The sequence below is a fragment of the Pteropus medius genome, unplaced genomic scaffold, assembly GCF_902729225.1.
Source record: "Pteropus medius unplaced genomic scaffold, Ma_sr-lr_union100, whole genome shotgun sequence".
Classification (NCBI taxonomy): Eukaryota; Metazoa; Chordata; class Mammalia; order Chiroptera; family Pteropodidae; genus Pteropus; species Pteropus medius.
In genome coordinates this window covers 12,570,651-12,578,154 of record NW_024340696.1, presented here as the reverse complement: position 1 = coordinate 12,578,154, position 7,504 = coordinate 12,570,651, and the positions used below count along the sequence as shown (strand labels likewise).

Below are 7,504 nucleotides of genomic sequence, written 5' to 3'. Positions count from 1 at the left end.
AAAAAAAAAAAAAAAAACAGACAAAGAAAAAGAAAAAAACAAACAGATCTATTTCCTTTTCTAAAGAGGATTATAATCTATGCATTCAGTACAGGACTCTGCTTTTGTAACAGGAATGACTCTGATGACCTGTTTCTGGATTATTTTTGAATTAGAGCAATATGAAATGGAATGACAGCATTTTAAAATAAAAGGTATACTAGGAATAGGAACAAAAAAAACATGTCAAGGCAAAATAGTGGGTGGATTTTATAAAGGAAGTTAAAATATATAGACAATCTTTATAGGAATAGGACTAGGCAAAGCATTCTTAGGCTTGACACCAAAAGCATAATCCATAAGAGGAAAACTGGATAAATCAAACCTCAGCAAAATTAAAAACTTGGCTCCGTGAAAGATCCTGTTAAGATGAAAAGACAAATTACAGGCAGAGAGAAAATTTTTATAAATCACATGTCCAACAAAGGACTAGCATATAGAATGTAAAAAAGCATTCTCAAAACTCAACATTAAAGAAAAATCCAATCTAAAAAGGATGAAAGACACATTTCAACAAAAAAAAATGTATAAATGGCAAATAATCTCATGAAATGATATTCAATATTAGTCATTAGAGAAATGCAAATTAAAATGACAATGAGATACCACCACACACTTAGAAATGGCTAAAATGAAAAATTATGATAGCACCAAATGCTGACAGGGATGCAGAAAGACTGACTAACTTATACATTGCTAGTGGCAATGCAAAATGATTCAGCTACTCTGAAAAACACTTTGGCAGTTCCTTGCAAAACTAAAAATGGACTTACTAATTAAACTGACAATTGCACTCTTGATATTTATCCCAGAGAAATACTTATTAGTATGCAAAAATTTGTACACAAATGTTCATAGCTGCTGTATTCATAATAGTCCAAAACAAAAAACAACTCAAATGTCCTTTAATGGGTGAATGATTAAACAAACTGTTGTTGTACATCCATACCATGGAATATTATTCAGCAATAAAAAGGAACAAACTATTGATTCACACAATAACTTGGATGAACCTCAAAGACATTATGTGAAATTTTAAAAAGCCAATCTCAAAAGGCTCTATGGACATACTGCATGATTCTATTTATGTAACATTTAAGAAATGACATATTTAAAGAGATGGAGAACAAATTAGTGGTTGCTGGGGTTAGAAAGGAGGGGAGGAGATAGATATGAATATAAATGGGGGTATTATGAGTCTTGTAATGATGGTTCATCTTAATTGTGGTGGTGGTTATATAAGGCTACACATGTGATATAGTTGAATTAATCCCACATACAAATGAGTGTATATATAACTGGTGAAATCTGAATATGTCTGTGCATTCTACCAATGCCGATTTCCCGAGTTTTAATAGTGCAGTTATAAAAGATGTTAACATTGCAAAAGGCTAGACCAAGGTTGCATGGAATCTCCCTGTACATTTCTTTGCAACGTCGTGTTAACCTATAATTATTTCTAAGTTAAAAGTTTAAAAATGGGGAAAGGGAAGCAGGAGAAGAGTAAAGCAATTAAGGCAAAAGAGATTTAGGAAAAGAAAATTATCACTAAAAGTTTTACCAAGAATGTTGGAATTCAGGCATGTTGATTGCCTTCCCACTGTAGAAAGCTCTGGGGGATGGGAATAATATTAATCTATAAAATTACATGTTTAAGCAGAAACTTTCCTCTTGAAAAATTTGTTTCCCTTTTCTACTCATCCAAGCTACTGTAATGAGGTTTCTTGAGGCTATCATTCATTAAGCCTTGCTGTTCATCAGCAGATTGTATAAAATCAATTTTATTTCCCCAAAATATACTCTTCCTCCAAGCTGTTTAAGTCAATCTAGAAATGTCTGCTTGACTCACTGAGGCAGGTCAACTGAATATTAGACTGTTTTCAATTACACAGCTATTAATTCCGTTAAACAAAGAAAAATGCAAACAGCAAAGCATTCAAACTTCCTCTCCCTGCTCGCTCCCTGTCTTTTTTAAAAACCAGATTACCTGTGGACATGGAATCTGAAGGATATACCCATAAGACAAATTCCAGAAAATCCATTGTTTTCGAAGTCAAGAAGACTACCCTTTCACCACTATTTTCGTTTCTTTTATTTGCTTTTTTGAAAAATTTAGAGCTGTGGGCAATCACAAGTAAATAACCTACCTTCGCCCCTCTAACAGAACTCCTACTCACATGATCTATAGACTAGTACATTTATCAAGGAAAACGTACAGTACATGAACATGTCAAGCATGTTCAAAACTGATCTACTGTCTTCGGGAATGTGATCAACTACACCAGCAAGTTCTGGATGGTAACAGTGAATGTTTCAGTGAACATTTTTCCAAGGTCCCTAATAAGGCTGGGACTCCATTAGGTAGTGGAATCTGAGTCAAGTTTATAGCTCTATAACCATGCAATAGTATTTCGGTCATAAAAGAGTTTTTCGCTCATTATAATCCCAGCTTCACATGGGATGCAATGTCCCATTAATGCTTATTTTATCTGTATTGCATAACAACTATAACATGAAGGCATCCACTCTTTACAGTTATCCCCTTCGCTCCAGCTTCCTGAGCCTGTCAGCCACCTGCACAATGCCCAGTACTTTTACAATATCAGAAAGCCTCCTTTAAAGCAAAACCTGCACAGCTAGTTAGAAGCAGGTGTAGACCAACCGAACCAAATCAACTCTGCTTGCAGGAATTCATTTCTAAGTGTTTTAAAATGCCAGCTCTTGCAAATAAAATTGACCTTTTCATTTGACATTCTCTTAAAAGAAATAAGATTTTAAAGATGTATTTCCCAACTATTTTTAATTCTAAATTCCTGCGAATGTGATTATGAATGGGCTTTAAGAAGTAATATAGCGGTTCCCTAGCTTCCAATTACTCTCAGCATTTTATTTGCAATTTTGCCTCGATGTACACAACACAACACACACATAATTTATTTTCACCAACATGGTTTCTATACTCAAAAGTAGAAATTAAAAAACACAAATTCCTTCCTTCTCTAAAAATAAAATCTCAAGAGAATTTTCTTGGTAGTACAACATTGTAAAACACCTCTGAACTTTTTTTTCGCTTAACTTTACAGCAAAGAGTCCACCTTACATCAGAGAACATAGGAACATAGGAAAATACCAGTCATTCTGGTCAGGTGATGATATTTAATTAACTGCTTTAAATAAAAAAACTGTCATTTGTCATGTTTTCTCTTGACAAGCCATCATTAACTGTAGATTGCTTCCCTCTATATATTTCCTTTTCCTTCCTCTTTGCTCCTCTTTGCCAGTTGACTCCTATTGTGGGATTTGCTCAACAAGCCAAACATCTCCCTTTCCTGTACTATTATTAAAAATCAGCCACTTATAAAAAATTTTAAATAGTTTATGCCTATCCAAATGCTATCAAAAGTCACCGCTGACCGTATTTCAAACACTTATTAACTCATTGGGCATCAATGTAATTTAAGTTGTTTCTCTATTTATAAAATGGAGATGGTAATGCTTGAGAGGTGCATTGGACTTTTTGATAACACTGTCATGAGTTCGCAGAAGAGTGTTTCTTGCCTGCCTCACCTGAACCTACCACATACACACACACCTGCAGCTGTGTTACCCTTGGCAAGTTATTTAACTTTTCTGGCCTTAAGTAGTCTGGATGTAAAACTAAAGGGATTGAACTTGAAGCTGCGTTCCATCTCTGACAGTCTATTTTTCTCCAATTATGCTTCCTTTTATGTTCAATTATACATCAGTATATCTCATTACCTTTATCTCCCCTGTGGAACAAAAATTATTTTATTCTGTAATTACACTGACTTGTATCTTTTAATTGTCCACTATTTCTTAGATTAAAGGTAGGAGAAAACAATATATTTCAGTATGAGTCTGAATTTGATTCTGTCTCAAGGTTTGAGAATGGGCTGAGTAACCTGTAATTGTGATTTTGGTAAAACTTTAAGAACTTTAAGGGTGAATGGGGGAATGTGGGAAGAATGCGAGGCACATTAATCCACAATCGAAAGTTGCTTCACCCTACTATCACGTATGTTCCTTAAGGCCTACGTGGTTTTTGTTCTATTTCTCCACCTGACTATACATAGTGGATGCTCAATAAATACTACTTACTATTTCACATTTTGTTTCTATGCTGAGCACTTTGGTAGATAGGGACTTTGACTGAGACCACTGCAAGTCTAATGCTCTCCTAATGGTATAGTAAGGGCTCAGAGTTTTAAAACACCTGTCCAAATGAGTCACTAATTTCTAGTTTCTTCAGGAGACAACTAATCCATTCTGCAACAAACTGCCTATTTTTCTTTTTTTTTTTCCATGTTAGTAAAATGCAAAGGCTAAAACACTTACCTAAACCTACCCATGGTTTCTACGTGAGTACTTATTTTGTATTTACTGGGGAGATATCCAATATTTCAACTTTAGAATAGATCTCATTGATGCTGGAATTTCAAGTACCATAATCATTATATAACATCATAAACAGGTGAGGGAAATAATACAATACTCTTTTGCAGACAAAGAAAGAGTAGTCATGAAAGCAATTAGAAAAGATGATGATGCTTTTTTTAAAGGATGGACCAACATTTTAAATGATGAGAATCAGCCAAACAACTGAGCTACTCATCAGTTTTCAAAAAACTGAAAGTATATCCTAAAATTTTGCAAAATGAAAATGGTCACTTATCCAAACATATTTATAGCATCATCATCATTAGACAAGATTTAATGAGTACACTCTTTATACCAGACACTTTATATCCATTAATCCTCACAATAAGGCAGGTATTGTCCCAGGAAACTGAACCTCTGAAAGGTCATTTGGCTAGTAAGTAGCAGAACAACTGAGACCCAAATCCAGATCAGTCTACCTCTGAGCACTGAATTCTATCATCTAGGTCACACAGATAATCATCAAATGACCAACAGTGGTGGATGATCAGATAAACTGTGTTACATTTACTTACTAAAATTTCAGGCAACTATTAAAAAATATAAAGATGAAAATAAAATACACACTGCATAGAGTATAAGAAATAATGTTATTATATTAAAAGCTAAAAGAAAATTTAAATGCATTCTCATAATTAGATAAAATGTGTATAATTTAGGTAAACAAGTAGAGCACAAAGAAATGAAAAATTTTATGTTTAGGTGATAGGCTTAATGGGTGGAATACATTTTTCTTGACGTAACTGTTTTTAATCAATTGTTTTTAAAATATGTCAGCTACAGTAATCAAGACAATGCGGTATTGGTGAAAGAACAGGCAAATGCATCAATCAAACAGAATAGAAAGCCCAGAAATAGACCAACATCAATATAGTTAACTGATCTTTGATAAAGGAGCAAAGGCAACACAATGTAGCATAGATAGTCTTTTCAACAAATGATTCTGGTACAATGGGACATCCACATGCATAAAGACGAATCTAATCACAGACCTAACACCCTTCAAAAGAATTAACTTGAAATAGATCATAGACCTAAACAGAAAACAGAAAACCATAAAGTTCCTAGGAGATAACATAGAAAAAAAGCTAGATGATCTTGGGTATGACAACAACTTTTTAGATACAACACTAAAGACATGATCCATGAAATAAATAATTGATAAGCTGGGCTTCATTAAAAGTAAAAACCTCTGCTCTGTGAAAGACGCTGAGAAGAGAATAAAAAGAAAAGCCACAGACTGAGGGAAAATATTTACGAGACACATCTGATAAAGGACTGTTATGCAAAATACACAAAGAACTCGAAAAATTCAGCAATAAGAAAACAACTCGATTTAAAAAAATGGACCAAAGACCCTAACTAAGACACCTCACCAAAGAAGATATACAGATGACAAATAAGCACCTGAAAAGATGCTCCACATCATACTCATCAGGGAAATGCAAATTAAAACAACAGTGAGATACCACTACACATCTATTAGGATGGCCAAAATCCAGAACACGGACAACACCAAATGCTGACAAGGATATGCAGCAACAGGAACTCTCATTCATTTCTGGTGGGAAAGCAAAATCAAACAGCCACTTTGGAAGACAGTTCGGCATTTTCTTACAAAACTAAACATGCACTTAGCATATGATACTTCTTGGTATTTACTCGAAAAAGCTAAAAACATGTCCACACAAAAACCTGCGCATGGATGTTTATAGCAGCTTTATTCATAAACGTCAAAACCTAGAAACAACCAAGATGTCTTTCAGTAGGAGAATGGATAAATCACCTGTGGTACAACCAGACAATGAAATATTATTCAGTGCTAAAAAGAAATGAGCTATCGAGCCAGGAAAAGACATAGAGGAACCTTAAATGCATATGACTCAGTGAAAGAAGCTATTCTAAAAAGGCTACATACTGTGTGATTCTAACTACAGGCATACCTCGTTTTATTGCACTTCACAGGTTTTGCATTTTTAACAAATCAAAACCGAGACCTTCCACCAGCAAAATGATTATGACTTGCTTTATTGCGATACTTGTTTTATTACGGTGGTCTGAAACTGAAACTGCAACATCTCCAAGGTTTGCCTGTATTTGACATTTTGGAAAAGGTAAAACTATGGAAACACTAAAAGGATAGGTGGTTGCCGGGAGTTAGGGGAAAGGGAGAGATGAATTGGCAGAGCACAGAATATTTTTAGGGCAGTGAACCTCTGCTGTATGAGACTATAATTGTGAATACACATCATTTTACCTTTGTCCAGAGCCATACAACACCAAGAGTGAATCCTGATGTAAACTGTGGACTTTGGGTGATAACATGTCATTCACCAACGATAACAAACATACCTCTGGTGGGTGATGTTGATACTGAGAGAGGCTAGTCATGAGTGGCGCAGGAGGTATATGACAAATCTCTGTAAATTCCATTCGATTTTGTTGTAAACCTAACACTGTTCTAAAAAAATAAAGTCTATTTAAAAAATTAAGTCAACCTTTGCCTTCTTTGGTTATGAAACTTCTGGATGGAAGTGAAGGAGGCCACCAATAGAGTTTTTGTTATTGAGACCACTGGAATATCTTTCTTGGCTGAGCACTCTAAAGACATTATCTCATTTAACCTTTTTGCAACCATCTTTTGAGGTAAATATTTCTATTATACCCATTTCAGAGATGGGGAAATAGAGGCTTGGGGATTAAGTTGACTCCATCTGGAAAATGGCAGAGCTGGCAGAGAAAACCAGGTCAGCTTGACTCCAAAGCCAACCGTCTTAATCATTCCACTATACAATATTACACAGCAGCAACCTGATATAAAGTTGGCAGTGGGCCTCCAATAATTAGAATCTCTTCTGAGACTTGCATTAAAGAAAATGAGACCACTGAAGAGCAATTCAAGGTCAAAACGACTGACATTGGTATCGGTGGTCTCTGCTTTAGAAAAAAGAATTTCCCATTTGATTCATAATAGTATTCATTTAAATCAAAGTAATTATGTTCATTT

At 34.8% G+C, this 7,504-nt stretch overlaps 1 protein-coding gene across 2 annotated transcripts in view; it reads right to left on the bottom strand.

Moving 5' to 3' along the window:
• IFTAP (intraflagellar transport associated protein) overlaps nt 1-7,504 on the bottom strand; it is a 63,424-nt gene that overhangs the window by 51,622 nt on the left and 4,298 nt on the right. The window lies entirely within an intron of this gene.